Here is an 18,884-nt window from a genome sequence, read left to right on the forward strand (position 1 = left end):
GACACTTAAATTTGTTCTACTTCAGGACACAGAGAATGACTTAAAGACAGTCATATGCAGCCTAGCTGCTTTCTGGCTGGGGTTCACACTATCAAGGATGCACATAGCACTTTTAGGGGAAAGAAAACATTAACTTAGAAGATGGGGACAAGGCAAAAAAAAATAATCTTACTGAAAGATAGCAAGTCTGCTTCACACATTGTTCAAGGTTCCATGTACTCTTGGTGGGAGGGCAAGACAAAAAAAGAGAAAAAGCTAAGACTGTATCCAATCTTTCTAGCAGACAATTTCCTCCTCCTACACCCTTCACATGCTATGTCTAGATCACAACCTAGGAAGGCCTTGTTATACTGTTACATGAACCTACAAAGAAAATTTATTGTGACAGGAACATGAACTTCTGCATATAAACAGCATCATTAATTTGCATAATTACTTAAATGAAGTTCTTAGTCACAGTGCTTAAGATATCATCTGGAGTCATTGTAGCAAGAAGCTTATTCTTACCCCTTTTCCACACAAAACTTTGAAAGAGCTCCTAGCTTTATAAAGCTGCAGCTGCTCTGAGGAACAACTCACAGCATAGTTCCAGAGCAATACCTGGTGCGACTCTCCAAAGACACAACCCCTATTACTCACCTGAGGAATCTCCTGTGTTCATGTCAAGAAGCTAAAAGGAGCATGTTCCATTTTTGTATCCATTTCTAATTCACAGCTTAAGCTGAAGGCAAATCTACTAACTTCTACTAAAGCTTGCCAACTAAATGATGGGGAAGCATCCTTTCTTTCCAAACTCCAGAAAAGCAGAGTGTAACAGGGAAGGGCAGCACACCTCAAACACATTTAATATGTTACTTCAAAGAATTAAGGGTATTTTCTCCTCTTGCCACGTGGTGTAATGTAGTTTCCCAAATTCGGCAACAGCTGACTGAGGACGCTGGCTACCACTTATAAATTCTAATCATGTTCTTAAGATACTTCAAATCAAAAATAATCTCCATTTCATTGAACAACTGAAGGAAAGACAATTTGCTTACCTTCCTTGTCCATACAATAGAATTGTAAGATGAATCAAAAATTTATAAACAAAACCCCTCCGTATGCTAACAGGTAGCTTAATTCCATCAGGCAAAGAGTGCAGAAGAACTTGCTAAACAGTCCGCTCTAATTGTGTGAAAGACACAAGAAAGAGCAAGGCTATAAAAGGGTTTACTTGAAGAAAGAAGAATTAAACTTGTTTGATTTTTTAGATATCACCCTCATTCATAACTAAAGCAAGTCCGGGCACTGAAAACAATTTGTAAAACCAATACCATCAACTCAAAGATGTGAAAACAAATGAGATGTGAAAACAAAGGCACTTTACAGCTTCATGCCATGATACAAATACTACCACTACCAAAACCAGTCCACCCCACCCCCCTCCAAAAAAGAGAGAAATCAACCAACTAAACAAACAAAAAGCAACAAAAATCCCCAGCTCACACAAGTGTCATGAGGTTTCCAGATGCATATATCATAAAAACACATACAGCAGAAGAACTGTTGCTACCTACCTGTTTACATGAAAAAAAATGACAACACAAACCACAGTGACACACAAGACTGAAGCCTGTGCTTCCAATGGACTAATATACTGTTTCCCACTGCTGAGAGCTGGTCTTGATTGAGTTACAAGCCTAAGCCCTCAGACTTTCCTGCTGGGAAACAAACAAGCAAAATAGGTTTCAAGTATCGCCCATTAATATACAGAAACAATTCTCTTAAGCCTGAAGGCAGAAATAAGTTAAGGTTGCATCATACCGTAAAGCTGCATCAAATCAAAAAACTTCACTGAGATTGATTAGTTCACCATAAAACTAATTGCAAGTGTCTATGTACTTCATGGAAGAAGTCACCACTGACACCACTTAGTGAGTCAAGCTGATCTGCAGGAATGTTTTACATAATGGGCACATTTTTATTAGCCAGAGGTTCACAGCATTCTTTAATTTCCAGAAACTGCAGACGCAAAGATACTTCCGTTAATCTAAACCAAAACCAAGAAAAGAAACTACCCAACATGCATGCTCCATTTCACAACACAGGTTTAATTTTACTAGATATTGTACTTCAAACTATTCAGCATAGGAAAGACACTCTGCTATCAAAGGAAAGAGATACAAACACTAAAAAAAAAAAAAAACAGATAGTTTCAATACTTCCACCAAATGGTCTTAAAACACTGGCCACTACATCATCATCAATTCTGAACTGTGATATTGAGAACTGTAGTAGTTTTAGCTACCAATTTTATTCTTCTAGAAAATTAGTGCAAGCAAAACAGTCATCAAATGAATTTACAAGAAAGCATGATACCATCTTATTCCTTCCATTTTCACTAAACTGTGAAGCAAAAGCTAACAAGAGAGCAAAGAATCCTTACAGAGTCAGTAATGGATTGAAAGATGTTCCTTCTCTAATTTAAGCAATGAGATTATGTTGCAACAACTGTGTTTTAAAATCCAGTTTAGAGAAAGTAGCTGTAACAAAGGATTCTTTCCTCAGTCTTCTGAGGGGTGATAACTGAAAATAGCTTTGAAATATACAAATCAGAGTAAATCCAAAACATTTCACAGCAAAACCATTATTCCTCTTATTCTGCTAAAGACAATCAGTTTGAAACTATAGATTGTCCAGATTGTGTTTTAGTCGCTGCTTTTAAAATATGATACTTTTTAATGACACTTTCAAGTAGTTTTTAATTACACAACTTTTTCAAAGTTGGAAATTGAATAAACACTTTGAATTAACGTTGTGGATCAAAAAGCATAAGCATTAGGATTCAAGCTCTAAAACTTTAAGTTACAAAACTGATCATAAGCTAAACTGTACTATGTAAAGTCTCAAAAGCACAAAGATCACATTTGGTTTTGTACTAAAGAAATACAACTGATACCATGACAGTGTAGTAGAACTTTCCTAACAGGCCACAAAGCTGGAGGTGGGGTGATATAGTTTAGAAGCTGAAATTCATCATCTTTTTTTCAATCCCAGCTTTAGGACTCCATAATGCAACATATAAACAACTGTTTCTGTTTTATGTTCTCCAAGACTTCAATTCAACATGTCACTGAGCTAAGTACTTAGAATCATAGAATCAACCAGGTTGGAAGAGACCTCCAAGATCATCCAGTCCAACCTAGCACCCAGCCCTAGCCAGTCAACTAGACCATGGCACTGAGTGCCTCAGCCAGGCTTTTCTTGAACGCCTCCAGGCACAGTGACTCCACCACCTCCCTGGGCAGCCCATTCCAATGGCAAATCACTCTCTCTGGCAAGAACTTCCTCCTAACATCCAGCCTATACCTCCCCCGGCACAACTTGAGACTGTGTCCCCTTGTTCTGTTGCTGGTTGTCTGGGAGAATAGACCAACCCCCACCTGGCTACAGCCTCCCTTCAGGTAGTTGTAGACAGCAATGAGGTCATCCCTGAGCCTCCTCTTCTCCAGGCTAAACAACCCCAGCTCCCTCAGCCTCTCCTCATGCAAATCCTTTATAAAGCTTGCTTTTCCTCATATGGACAATTTACCTGTATATTTGTCACCAAAAAGCCACATTTGTGACTATAAGAATTTTATCTTAGTTGATGGTAACAGAAGAATGATTAAAAGTGCCCTCTGACTCCAGTAACTGTATGCTCCTTTTTAAATGTAAACTTAGTTGAGTTCCTTTGCACGAGAACCAACTTGTACGTATTTGAAAAGATTACTAAAAAGGCATGCAAATCAGAAAATAAAGATCATGTTTCTCTCCATTGTCTGGTGATGTATTTGTTCATTTGAAGCCCTAAATTTTACACCTGGGTCATATAGGCAAGACCAGCATTATAGCTGCATTGCTCAAGTGAAAAACAACATCTCCCTATTCTAATGACTAAAGCAATCTCTCAGAGCCATCTTGAGGACCCAAAAATGTCTACCAGCTTGCACAGAAACAAGAAACGAACACCTCTTTTAAATTCCCCAGGACAGATATACACTCCTCACCTGGAACTAGACTTTTCTTGTCAGTCTTCACAGCATTAAACTTACATGGACCTCATTATCCTTATCCACATGCTGAATGCCCTCCATTAACTGTCAGGCAGCATTCTCCATATGCTGTATCAAAAAAACACAGCCAGAACAACACTGGTTTTGTGGCCTGCCTTAGGTTTTGCACCTAAGGCAATTGCAGCACTTCAAATCACAGTTTTTCCTAGAGTTTAGACACATGGAAATCACAGTGGAGCAAGATCAATCTGCAATTCTGCAAGACAGGCCTACAGAGATCAGAACCCCTGGAGCTACTGTCATAAGCTAAGGTCACACCACAAAAGCAATTCTCTCAATTCAAATAGGAATGTAATGCTATAGAGGCCTCAATAGTTCTTGTCCAGCACTGTATCTCTGTGTGGATCCCAGTACAGTAATCCAACATGCTGTAAATTACCATAAAAAGCACCCCACACCCATCCAAAAACACTCACACCACAACAAAAAACCAGCAACCTGGACCAAAGGCAAAGGATTAACTGAAAGCAACAAACAGCTGTGTTCCAGAGTATAGTCCAGCCCCTGATGCAGTGCTCTGGTGAATGGCAAAGAGGAGAGGATGAAGGCAGACAGAACACTATGCACCTGGAAGACACCTTTCTTCCTGCTGTGAAGATTTCTGCTCTGCAGTGCTTTGAGTGCTCTGCTCTGCTTGTAGGCATAGTACAACAAAGTTCCCCACATCACTGTTTATCACCACTTAAGAGTTATCTACTGGCACACTGACTTGCCAAACTTTATACTTCTAGCTCAACCATCCACAAGTCAGAGTATGAACTGTAAACAAAGCTGATGCCTTCTGTTTTTGGACAGCCATGAGAAACAAATTACATTTAGGCAAATCATAGGCAATGGTATTACTGCCTTAAAATAGGCAACATTCCAAGACCTGGCTCCCTTATGCATTTCTACCTCATTTGGTATTCATAGTAGGTCAGTTTTATCAGTTAACAAGATACTGAAAAGTTATCAGCCTGATATCAACTGTCATCCCTCTTGCTTTTCCAGAGTTAGTTAATTCAGACAAACTAGTTCTGACACAGCCATAGAAAGCTGAAATAGTCATAAAGAGGACTCACCAATTTCAAGTATCTGCAGAAAGAATGACCCAGTCACTACTTACTCTTATCCTAGTTATTGAAAACAGATATCCTACATTCACTGAGAACAATGGAAGCTGAACTGTTCTGTACTTATTTACAGCCATTATACACTGGCTTCTTTATTCTTGCAGTGAACATCTGGATATGTAGGGTGGATACATCAGAGGTTGGAAGGAAGCAGCATCTCTGAAGTCTGAAATTTATTTTGTATGAAAACAAAGATTTCTTTAAAATGTTTGTTTACAGGAAAATGATATGAGAAGAACAGAAAGCCAACAGCAGCTTAAGGAGAGTATCAAACAAGCTTAGGGAACAAGTCCATATAGAAATACGTACCATTAAAACGCCCTCTAAACGCTTGTTTATGTTTTATTTATTGTACAGAATACCTGGCAACAGGCTCTGATGCTTGAGCCCTGGGGACTAACTACAGCCGTTTAGATACTGGTATGTCTCTGTTTGCCCTTCCCATCTCTTCTTTGGAATTTACTATATTTGTGGTAAACACAGCATGGCTTCTTGGTTTTTACAGTTCATTCACAACATCACACAACATAAAGTTCAAGTTCACTGGTGGTTTAAACACTAGCACAGGTACAAACAGAGTGCCAGCAGATTGTGGCCCTGTGTCTTCTCCAAGACTTCAATTCAACATGTCACTGAGCTAAGTACTTAGAATCATAGAATCAACCAGGTTGAAAGAGACTTCCAAGACCATCCAGCCCAACCTATCACCCAGCCCTGTCCAATCAACTAGACCATGGCACTAAGTGCCTCAGCCAGGCTTTTCTTGAACACCTCCAGGCACGGTGACTCCACCACCTCCCTGGACAGCCCATTCCAATGCCAATCACTCTCTCTGGGAAGAACTTCTTGGCCTATAGCCTCTTACACTATCTTAAATTAAATGCTGAAACCAGATACTAAGACTAGATGCAAGTGCCACCCTTGCTGCTGATACCAACACTGAAATGGAGTCAGTATTTGAAATCAGGAGAAAAGAGAGATTGAAGCTATGTTCTTCATTCCAAGAAAAAAAATGTAATCGATATGAAAACTTCAGAGCAGTGAGCTACCCTGTGCCACTGACTCCATCAAGGCCTGTTCATTCTGCACCAGAGTTCTGTTCTCCACAACACTTAAAAGGGATTCCCAGTTTGGCATTCACCTATAAATGTACTAAATTGTTTCTCTATTCAGTTTCTGAAGTCACTGTGGGAAATGTTAACTATTTTTGGAGCACGTCTAGGCAACATCATCCAAAATGATGACAGTTACCTGCATCTTCCTCCCCACTTTTCCAATTCATTGCAAGTTACCCTTGCTGCTATTTCCTTAAACCAGATTGTTTCTCCTCAGTCCCCTAGACTCCACCTCAGGACAAAGAAAGAATCGTGATAAAGTACTACCAAGAAGTTTTTAATGACCCTTACTGTTGCTCTATTATCTTGCACATGCTTATTAAAAAAAAAAAAAAAAAAAAACAACACACACACCATTTTTTCCTAATTTTTCTGGAATAATTTAATTTCTCAATTTCACAGCAGTTGTATCACAGAAAACAAACCACAAGATCAAATACAAAAACCTTGATTGCATTTAACCCAAATCAATTACCCCAAACAGATGTGAAAGTGGTTAACAGTTAATTGGATTATATCAGTTAATTCTTCTAAAGAAGATAGAAGAAAGAATTCATCCAGTTCTCTTGGCATTGACTTTTGCCACTTTCCATCCACACTGACTACTATAAATACTCCCTTACTGCTCAAGACATTTTCTTATTATCCTTTTATCTCTCATGTTAGTATGATATTGGTTTATGGCTCAAACACTCCAATCAGCTCTCTACACACTTGAGCCATTCTTTCTTACTCATCTTTAACACCATCACATAACTTCATACTATTTATTCCCCAATTTCAGATTATTAGCAATGTACTGATTTAGCCAAAATGGTGTATTCCTGTGTGTCAGTGAAAAAGAAAGTAAAAATTACTGTATCTGTTTATTCTGTAAAAAGAAGATAATTACTGAATTCCTCTTAGACTCTAACATGCTCCCTATGGCATCTTACCTACAGAATTCTGAATAGTTGGTAGGTTTATTTTGCTGTTCTTCCTCCTTCATTTCCTAGAAATACTGAATTTTATTGGTTCAGTTTAATCTTTCACAAGCTGCCTATCATTTTCACCACTTCCCTCCTCATTTCTTTGTCAACATTAAATCAAGACAAGAATCTATATTTACTATCAAGAGCTTTCCTATATATCAGCAGGAATGTATCAGCAATAGTGTGGCAAATAGGACAATGGAGGTTATTCTTCTTCTGTACTCAACACTGGTCAGGCCACACCTTGAGTCCTGTGTCCAGTTCTGGGCTCCTCAATTCCAGAGAGCTGCTGAGGTGCTGGAACATGTCCAGAGAAGGGTGACAAAGCTGGGGAGGGGCCTGGAACACAAACCCTATGAGGAGAGGCTGAGGGAGCTGGGGTTGTTTAGCCTGGAGAAGAGGAGGCTCAGGGCTGACCTCATTGCTGTCTACAACTACCTGAAGGGAGGTTGTAGCCAGGTGGGGGTTGGTCTCTTCTTCCAGGCAAACAGCAACAGAACAAGGGGACACAGTATCAAGTAGTGCTGGGAGAGGTCTAGGCTGGATGTTAGGAAGAAGTTCTTCCCAGAGAGAGTGATTGGCATTGGAATGGGCTGCCCAGGGAGGTGGTGGAGTCACCGTGCCTGGAGGCGTTCAAGAAAAGCCTGGCTGAGGCACTTAGTGCCATGGTCTAGTTGACTGGCTAGGGCTGGGTGCTAGGTTGGACTGGATGATCTTGGAGGTCTCTTCCAACCTGGTTGATTCTATGAGTCTATGAAATTCTTGCACAGGAATCAATGCCACACATATCTTTCTCAAAAGTTACTGACGTAGATAAAATCCTTCATTTACACCAAAGGTCATGTTTGGTTATTAGGTGATTTAGTTGGGGTTTTTTTTGTAGAACAGTAAGCTTCACCACCTCATCAATTTATGGTGGATTTATTACATTATTGCTCTTTTTTCCTAGATTTTTCTTCACCTAAATTTATAAATTCTTAATATACTATAATACATTGTCACTTCTTCTCTGAATGTCATCACTGTGCCCCCTCTGATCAACATTCCTATGGGATATGCTCTTGATACTATTTTGACCATAGGAACAATTGTTATTCCTTGATCCGGAATCTAAGCACCACAAAACACAATGACAAATCTTGTTAATTGCCGAGTCTTAGGCTGCAAACACAAAGGCAGTCTCCTAAACAGCTGCAAGACAAGGTAAGAGGGAAGAAGGAAGGCTAGGCTTTGCTAGAGTCTGGAATACTATCAGCATCCTATGGTAATGTGAAAAGTAATGTTTTCTATCCGAAGTGACTAAACACAACTTACTTTCTGTTGAATTCATTTTCATCTTTGGTTTCAGACACACATAGCAAACCAATCATATAAAAATGAGGAACAGTATGTTCATATTTGAAGTCATATGGCTGGATGACATCCTAACCACTATCTTTTATCTTAAAATTAGGAAGCTGTAAGATATTATTAGCAAACTGATAAAATACTGATGTCAAAGGTCTCTCTCACAATAGTGTCCATTTCTGCAGTTATCACATAACTCAAATGGGAAAAAATATCAGTTACTCAGATGTACAATTAATTCCAAAACAAATCATCTTTCTATTACTTCAGCCTGATAAGACTTTGGGAAAGTAACAGCACCTGGCAATCACACATTTAAAACACGACCAAGGTTAGAAATTCAAAGATTTTTGCAAACTTCTCAATTTCTTTAACTTTAAGCATGAAAAATTACATGAAGTCCACTGGCTGCTGCGCACAGTCTTAACAGATGTTAAATTCAGGCCAAGTCTACTAAGATAGGCTTCCTATTGTTGGAGCTGAAACATTCAAGCTTGCTAACCCCAAGAATCAACCAACAACAAAAACTCAAACCATTCCACAAGATTTCAGTAGATTCCGTAAGTTTCTTGCTCTGTGCTATTTAATGCTACTGAACTTTTCGCTAGCTAGTCACAATTGTTTTGATTCTTTAAATCATGGCATGAAAACATTTGTGGGCAAAACCCTGCTTTCATTAGGTATATAAATATTTCAATCCCAGCAGCACCATCTAATGGAGAGCTCATTCATTTTCCCCTACTTTAATATGACAAATATTTTATTTTGGAGGTGTTAACAACTGATACTTTAACACATGGCCTATTTAATATTCCATAAACTCTGACTAGCTAGAAGAGAAGCCAAGTGATCTCTCCACAGGCTACAATGATACAGTCCTTTTTTCCCCACTAACATCACATTCACACATAAACTTATTAAGTACAAGGGTTTCTTTATTTAACCAGCAGATAAGATTTTAGTTAGAAATACTTTTTAAAAGGGGGAAAAAACCCAAACAAAATAGTAACTGTGAAACATCAATGCCATCTTAAAAATACATCTACCTTAAGAATGTTTAAATTTTCTCTCTGAAAGCAAAGAGATAGCAGTACCCCTAAATTTTAAGAGTATGGACCAACCTGGAGCTTCACGACAGCAACACAAGTCACTACCTACAACTGCTTAAGATGAAGTTAAGCATTCTAAGACATCTTCAGGTTACACTTCTGCTACAAACATTCTACAGGAGATGGTTAGCAAATTATCATAGACACCAGTAAAGCAGGTAGCACGACTGTTGTTGTCAGTTTCCACTATTTATCTCATTAACATTTCCTCAAGCAAACAAACATGACAGAACTTCTATACCAAATGAATCTGTAAGAAATATTGGAGTTTTCCACACTGCATTTTGTCATTGTTCTTTATGTAAGTTGCTACAAGGGTTCAACTACTCTGCACTTTTCCAATTAACGCACCATATAGGCATGATTGTTCTGGAATAATTCCCTTTACATATATATATATATATATATATATATATATACACACAAACACACTTTTTTTCTCTCCAAAGGATTACCAAAGTCTGTCTGCCCCATATCATCTCAGAAAAGTCAACTACTACATTGAGAACCCATATTTTTAAAAACAATCACCACCAAAAAGAAAAAAAAAAAAGAACAAAACAAGACCACCAAAAAATGACCAAAATAACAACAAAAAAAAACCCCAAACAAACTAAGCAAACAAAAACAGACCAACAACAAAACCCAAACACCTTAGTAAGGAATTCTGCAAAAACACAGCATCGTACTTTGGCTATTTATACCAATAGCTTTACTTACACAAACAGGAAAATCCAAGCTTCTTCCTCATTCACTTTGAGATAATCTCCTCAGCACAAAATATAGACCCACTTCATTCTGTTTATTTGCTTGCTCTACATCTTTCTTTCAAAAGAAGTCCCCCAAAAAAGGCATGCTCAGGCACCCAGTGACAGAACAAGAGGACTCAGACTCAAACTGCACCAGGGCAGGTTTAGGGTGGACATTATGAAGAAACTCTTCACAGAAAGAGTGAGTGGCCATTGGCCACCTGGGGAGGTGGAAGAGTCACCATTCCTGGAGGTGTTTAACAGGAGACTGGATTAGGCACTTAGTGCCATGGTTTAAGTTAATTAGAAGGCTTAGGTTATAGGTTAGACTTGATGATCCAAGAGGTTGTTTCCAACATGGTTAATTCTGTGGAAAAAAAAAAACAAACCACAATGCACCAACCACCCCCAAAACCCACAGACACAATCAACCAACACTGTAAATTCCCCAAAACTCCTTCAAAAATCTTACTGGCCAAAATACAACAATTTGCATGTCTATATAATCCCTTTCAGAATGAAAGTGAAGTTTTCAGGAATTTGTAAAAAGGAAAGAGGAATTGAGGAAAATTACGGTTCTAGGTACTGAGAAATAGCTGGTCAAGTACAACATACCAAGGGCAATAAACTTGTTTTATCTTCCTAAACATTGCCAAGATCATTCTTCTGCATATGGTCCAAAATAAGTGTAAAAATACAGTGCTATAAAATACAACACAAAAATATGCTGCCAAATAGTATGAGAAACACAACAGCACTACCTACATGGTAAGACACAACATAGGAGCCATTGCTATTTCTGTTACATACTGACAGCAGGGGCAAGTACTAAACTGTGCTCACTAATCTGAAACACAGCATGCTCAGGTTCTGTAGGTAAAAGCATGATCCAACTCCTCAGGGAAAAGAGAGACAGAAGATACTACTCACTTGAACTGATACTACATATTATTCATATCAAATGACATTACCTCAAACACTCTTTTCCCACCCACCTTCCTCCCCTCAAAACACTAAGTTTCAGAAGGCAATGGAAATATTACTGCAAAGAGTTCCAAAACTGCTAGAAATATGCACATGGAATGCAGCAGCCCTCAGTTATTTTGGTATCCAACCTCCTTCTACTCAAACTGTCAGTCCAATTGTAGCATTCTGAGAACATGTCATTTACAACCACAAGCACTTTACCTTTGGCACCTATTGAATTGGTATCCTAATCAGGTTAAACCACAGCAGTCATAACAATAAAAGCATTCCCAGGCAAAAGCACAATGCTCCTCTCTCAAGGATGCTGTGAGCAGAAAAGAGGACAGTGAAGAGGACAGAATGACAGAGTATGTGTAGACTTTAAAGACACATGCTCCTCAGACAATGAATAGTACATTGAATAGTCTGTTCATTCACCTGGAGTGAGAAGCAGGATGGGAAGGGAACGAAAAAGGAAGGGAACTACATAAAGGTCAGAGAAAAGCAGACTTGCAGGTAAAAATTATCAGCTGAAACTGTAAAAAGCAAGTACAAGCCTGTAGACAAGTATTTCAAGACAAAACTTACATAAATAGAAGTAAATTAAAGGGGAAAATGCAGTCACTTTGTACAAATGCAAGGATGAAACCACACTGGAATAAAAATCATCCCGTAACATCTTTAAAATCACAAGAGATCTGGAATGAAGGTAGCTCAAAACAATGTACTTCTATACTGTTAGTCCAAACAAGAAAACGCAAAAGAAGCAAGAGCATTCCATCAGTAGCTGAAGAGCATAAAATGCAGAGAGTTACTCAGGATGGTTGAAAAGAGATTCAAACAAGACTAAGTTGAACAAAAATGTTAAGGCTACACTTCCTATGCAAAAATCCAGACCTACATCCAAGGGTCATTAAGTTAGAAGCCACAACACTCAACGCAATCTACTCTCAAAATATTCCTCTCTGTGGAAAGATGTAGGGAGGATGTAGTCAAACTGATACAGGACTCAAAGAACGGTTTGAGTTGGAAAGGACCCTTAAACGTCATCTAGTCCAACATTCCTGCAGTGACCAAAGACATCTTCAACTAGATGAAGTTCAGATTCCTTCTTCCTTCACACAGCCACCATCCTTGCCACCGCTTCACAGATTTTCCAATCCAAATGAGAGTTCAACTGTTAACCCAACATTGTCAGGTCACAACTAAACCATGTCCCTCAGCATGGCATCTACACAAGTTTTAAATACTTCAAGGATGACAATTCCACCACTGCCCTGCGCAGTACACAAGAGCTTCATTATAAAAACCTCTAAGAACTGTCCTAATTATCTCCCTTTCTCAAATACATGCATGAGCTTACAAAATTAAATCTACATTGCCAAAATCTGGTTGATGAGCCAAGTTTTGCTGTTAGAAAGTTATCTGAGAAACACTTATCATGTAAGCTGGTTCCATAGAATAAGAATAAAACTGCTACTTGTCTAGAACATCCAAAGCAGAAAGCTGGAAATCAGTATAAGCACCAGAACAGCTACCACTGACAAATTCTGTCATGTAGATTCAGTTTTATAGAACACTGCAAATTCACTGCAGACAACAATGGAAGAGTGTGAAACCAGTGCCATTTCCTGTCCCACAATGCTGATGGTGCAGAACAGTACAGCACGGCAGTGGAAAGGGAAGAGAATGCCTCCACACAGCACTTGCAATTCATTTCATTTAATCAACAGATCAAGCTTGTACTGCCCTGCTGGGGCTCGGCAGGTCATCACTTTTATGTCCTCTGCTTGTACAAAAAGCACCCCTGCTGCCATCTTATTAAGGACCAGGAAAACGGACTGTATAAGGAGCCAGAAGCCAGACATATGAAAGCCACTAGCTGCATCAAAGTTATTCTCAGAAGTCCTAGTCAGCTGTCACCTAACCTGAACAGCACCAAAGTATCCATACTCGGTAACAGCACATCATCTATGCTTGACAAAACTTCTGTCTTGACAAGGCAGATCACACCAGCAAGCACCTTAACATCATGTTCAATTGCCCAGGAAAACAAACAAAACAGCACTGAAAGAAGCATCAGAAGACTCTGTCTTTCCTCCTCCTGGTAACTGTCCTAACCACTTGACTGAGACATCATGCTTCCTCTTGCTCTGTTTCTCAAGCACACCAAGTTTTGATTATTCTTGGCATAGCAGAAGAGTTTCAAGAGAAGGAAGTGAGACTATTCTTAACTGGCCTGTGGCTTGATGATGAGAATACTCCCCAGGGAAGTAGGAAACTTGGACTGGAATCCCCCTTCTGCCCCGGGGACTCAAGCATGATGTCACATCACTCTGCACTGCAACATCAAAACCCCTTGTCAGTTTGGCCCTAAATTAATGTTTTACAGTACACACATCTACAGGAACAAAAGAAAAACAGCCTCCAGGTCTCCTAGATTTTACACTGGTATCTTCAATGGACCATCTTCACTTTCTTGATAGATGAGAAAATTTGCAGGAATGAAGTGGCAACCAGGAAGGCACTTATCTTACAGTAGCATCAGCGACGTATTTTTCAAGGCAGACCAAATCAAAATAACCCTTTTTTTGCTGTACACCTTAAAAAGCTGCAGAGACTCACAGCATTCTGAGCTTGTCTTGAGTAGGCATATCTTAATTCACCAAAAAATGTTTTTCATGTTAATGCAGAAACCACAAAGTCAGACACAAGTTGAGTATTACTCTAATTATGAGCTTAAACAGTCAAAGCACGTAAAACAGAAGTTTAATGACTTTGGTGCTTTTGTCTGAAGCATGTGAAAGGATAAATTCAGTTCACATCATTTAAACCACACTACAGAATTACTAGCAATTCTTACCATTTCACACTTTATCATACAGAATGTTTCTTCTATATATCAGAGAAATCAATTCCATAAGGCATCATTTTATGATACTACATAAATAATGATAGAACTGAAACATCCCAACTTAAAGCATTCCTGTCATGCCCACTGCAGTTCTAAAGCCTGCAATTTGCAAAAATTCAATTTTGATGTCAAAGTACACAACAGCTCAACTTTCAGAACAAGGAGGGAGTCAGGGATGGAGGCCATCATAAATCTAGCATTGAAGTTCTACATCCACAAACATGTTGAGACTTTGCTTCCCATGCTGCCCTTGACTAGAACTGCAGGATTTGGAATTCTACCAAAATCACACTTAACACATGCTGAGTAACACAGCAGGGAAAGAACAATAGCATGGAAATCAAAGGCTTAACATTATGGGGGGAGAGTAGAGAGGCTTAGTGACCTAAAGTTGTTGTATATAATTTTAGAGACTCTTGCCCTGTTAACCTAGTTATGAAGCCAACAGTCAGTAGGCAACTGAAGTCACAGTGGCAACAATATTTTGCTGTCAAGTGCTCTGGTAGAAAAGATCTCTAGGAAGAAAACAAAAAACACCCTCAAAGACTATAGCAATTCCCAATACCAAATACGTTTTTGTCTTATTTTATCCTTCATTATAGTGTATACCTTCCTTATTATCTAGGGATCTTTTTTGTCTTTATGTCCTTTCCTCCTCTTTCCCATTGGAAAAAACAGAGTACTGAAGAGAGCACTTCTTCCTACTTTGCAGACACTAAATGATCTTTCATTTCAAGATGTCCCAGCACCACTTTCCTCACAATTTTCTAGTACTTTCTATTTGAAAATGGGGGGAAAAAAGGCATAGAAAAAATAAATGTGTTTATGATTTGTCAAAACAAACATATACTACCTTAAAATTATTCAGTTACGGAGGGATGGGCTTCCAACAAGCAAAGCTCAGAAACCAATTACATTCTGTATTCCAGCCCTTTGCTGCTGTAGTTTGTGCCATTACCTCAACACTACAGGTTAAAAAGTATAAGATAAAACCTAGCACGACCACAGGACCATCTCTTGTGCTACAATCACACCTTTGTTCTGCATAAAATATACAACTCTCCTGTGGCTTCTTTTCCCCATACCACATCTTGAAATCTTTGTGGGAGAGGGTGAAATCAACTTTCAGTGTTCCTCAGCTATATGCCAAAAATGCCAGGTTTCAAGTATGAGCACCATATTCAGAAAGTACCCACCCACAGGCATTAAAAAAAAATAATCTTGGCAATTCTTTAAAGGAGATGTGCACAAGAGCACAGACATCTGAAACCAATGTCTAATGAGCAGTCTTCAGACATCATAGGATTTGGTACCTTCAATTAAGAAACACTATTATAATAAAAAACCTAATGAAATCCAGTTATTGCATCATCTAAGATACAAGATATCAAAATGTGTTGTTCTTACAATACCTATTCATATAAAGCCAGTGCAGGGTACTGGAGGAGATGTAAGCAATTGCTATTTTTAAACTGCTTTTTCATTTGCCAAAGAACTATGATCATTTACTTATCAATCCATTTACATTCCAGCAGTTTGACAACAAAAGTTAAAAAATAAGATTTCTGACTTTTCATATTCTCATCATTGCCATATCTACTAATAGAACAGTTGGACTTCAGCACGGAAAAGAAGCGTCGGTCTTCTCTCACTTAAACTTTTCATTATGGACAAGAACAACATAAAGACCTAAAATACAAGACAATCGTTAAATCATTTAGTAGAAACTGTATTGGCATGGACCAGTAAGACTTCATAAAGAATTTTCTGCCACTGATGCTACCTACTGCCACCTTACACAGTATTTCAGGGAACCAAGAGCAAAGACGCTTACACGTCAACCAAATTCTCTCAGTCTACACAATAATGGCTTCTCCAAATTGGTATTATCAAACTTAATTACAGAAGGACTTCAGGAAAGCCTAGACACTGAATCCTTTAGCACCCTCTTTTGATTAGAATCAATTTGCTTTGCTACTGAATGCATGTCACCTTTCTAGATTCTAGGTCCAGCTATTATTGGAAGCTTCTCAGCACGTCACATTTCAGTAAAACACCTACTATTTTCATGTTGGAACAATGCAACTTTTAAAATCTCATAGTACTGTTTGCTTGCGATGCTCAAGCTCATGGCACGTCCATGTTTTTGTTATCAAGCTTTATAACAAGGGGTTTCCCAGTTCAGACAAAAAAAAATTACTCAGTCCCAACTGTTCAAGTATTTCTCATCTTAAAACAAAAACCTTCTTCCTAATCACAATAAAGAACATCTAGGTTAATCCACAGAAGGTGTGTAAGGATTGCCACTTGACAGACACTTCTAGCAAAATGGCTCATTTCAAAGGACCACATATGGTACAAGCAATGATGTCTTCAGTTCTAACTAATAATCAGCACAGCCTTTAAAGCCAGGCTCCTACACAAGTCAGTAGCTATTTTAAATACACATTTTACTATTTCAAACTATATTATTCCACTTGTCTCAAGCTAAATACACTAGTGTACCTTGAAATCATACACTAAACTCCTTTTCAGACTATGAATGCAAGTTCAGATTAGTGCACAGTAATGCTATGTGCATTCTATGGGACAAACCTGCAGGGGAAAATGCACAGTTCCGTTGATGAAAGTAAAAAAATGCAGGAATTACAATGCAGAAGGCTCGGCTAGATCTCAACAAGCTAGAGAAGCCACTGACCCAGAGCAACTGCAAATCTCAAATTGCATCATGGAACTTCCCACATTTTACTACTATAGAAGCAGAAAAAGATGAAAAATGTTCTAACGCACGGCGAAGATCTACACAGAGGTGCACACACAGCCTTTCACATCACACACAAGCTCAGATCAGCAGAACATGAAATTATGCCTCTTAGCATTAACATAATTTCTCTTGTTTTTCGGCAGATAAATTCACATCTTAGGCACTTGATACAAATAAATCAAGCTGTAAATGCCTTACCTTCCTATTCTACAAGCCACTGCAGTTCTCAGATTATGAGTCAGTCATCGGTTCATCTGCAGAGGAATGACTCAGTATAAACTTTTAAATACTCGTTATTTTTTCTAGCCCACAACATGGTAATTAACGTATTAAAACGTGGTGTCGCGAATCAGCGCCTAAATGAATGGCGTGAAAACAAAACACTTTTCTTTCCGCTCACGGCTAGCAGACGGTCTCACAGCGCAGGGCCACGGTGGGCAGACAGGACTTTATACAAACAGAACTCCTTCCGCAGCGAGCAGGGGTAGCCCCGTACCAACGGCACGGGCTTCTCCTCCCGGCAGCCGGGCGCTGGCGGGCGCAGCACCGAGACGCCGCAGAGGGCAGCAGCGTCGGGAAGCACGAAGTTGCGGGGGGCCCCGCTCTCGGCGCCCAGGCGCGGCGGCTGCCGGTAGTGCCCCTTTAAAGGCCGTCGGCCCGCCCCCAGCACTGCATATGGAGGGAGCCAGGAGCCGAGCTAGGTTTCTGCATTCAAACGACACATCAAACGCCGCAAGCGCCGTCGCGCCGCCCGGCTCCGCTCCGGCCTGCCTTGCCTTCCCTTCCCTACACACACCGCGGGGCGGAGGGGAGAGAGGGCAAGAGGAGGGGAAGAGAGGGGTGGGGGGAGGGAAAAGAGGAGGCAGAAATAAGTAAGTGAAAAAACGGCACCTGCAAAGCCCTGGAGTGTGAATGCGTCCGGGTAAGCAGAGTCCACGCTGCCTCCGTCGGAGGCTGATCTATCCCCGGGCACCAGCCGCCGCCGCCAACGTCCCGGCAACAGGCTGCGAGTGAAGCACGCTCGGCCCCTGCTTGGTAGCAGATGCTTCTTATCAGCCTTGCGTAGCCGTCTTGCCCCACGCCGGCTCCGCAGAAGCACCCCCCCGGCTCCTGCCAACCGCCCAGCCCCGTTCCTCTGTCTAGGGAACCCGAGTGCGGGCAGGCGAGCCCGGCCGGTATCAGAGCCCTGAGCGGGAGCCGCCACCACGGCGGCAGAGAAGCGCGCCTTGCCTCTGCCCACGGCCTCCTCCGCTGCACCGTGCCGCTCCCCAGGGCTCGCACAGCCCCACAGACGTCCTACCTGCGAGTGTGTGAGGGGTGCTGGGCGGCAGCTGGAGCCCGGCGAAGGCGACCGCCAGCCCGACGGAAAGTCCCTACCGCTCTGCGCCGTCTCCCCCCGCCCAGCACTTCCTCTCCCGCCCGCTCAGGCTGGAAATCCCCGGCAAAGCCCGCTGTTCTGCTGGCTCCTCCTCACACACCGAGGGGCGGGCCCGGCTCAGCCGCTCAGCGCGCAGGCGGCAGCCGGGGGCCGGGCCTGGCCTGCCCCAGCTGCACCTGATGCGTCTGCTACTCTCCATCTCCTCACGCCGGTGGAGTGGCTACAGGCTAGGGTGACGGGGCTCTGAGCGCCGCAACTGGCAAACGGAGCCCGTCTCGCTCGGCACCTGCCGGCGCTCAGCAAGCGGCAGAGGGGTGCGGGTTGGGCTGTGAGGAGGCAGTGCGTCCTGCTCGGACCACCGGGAG

General features: G+C 40.8%; 1 protein-coding gene across 6 annotated transcripts in view; it reads right to left on the reverse strand.

Annotated features, from left to right (window-relative positions):
* The window catches only part of TRAF3 (TNF receptor associated factor 3), a 79,154-nt gene extending 60,542 nt beyond the window's left edge, over nucleotides 1-18,612 (reverse strand). For 3 of the 6 annotated variants that reach the window (XM_064169266.1, XM_064169174.1, XM_064168843.1), the window contains exons 1-3: nucleotides 18,442-18,612; nucleotides 18,033-18,169; nucleotides 17,340-17,395 (exon numbers count right to left, since the gene is read on the reverse strand). The gene's annotated coding sequence lies outside the window, so the exon portion shown is untranslated. Of the gene's footprint in view, nucleotides 1-17,339; nucleotides 17,396-18,032; nucleotides 18,193-18,441 lie in introns of those variants that run through there. The other 3 variants (XM_064169022.1, XM_064169097.1, XM_064168933.1) reach the window with 3 other exon arrangements.
* Between the last annotated feature and the right edge of the window lie 272 nt (nucleotides 18,613-18,884).

This window comes from Pogoniulus pusillus, chromosome 1 (assembly GCF_015220805.1).
Source record: "Pogoniulus pusillus isolate bPogPus1 chromosome 1, bPogPus1.pri, whole genome shotgun sequence".
In the NCBI taxonomy this organism is placed as follows: Eukaryota; Metazoa; Chordata; class Aves; order Piciformes; family Lybiidae; genus Pogoniulus; species Pogoniulus pusillus.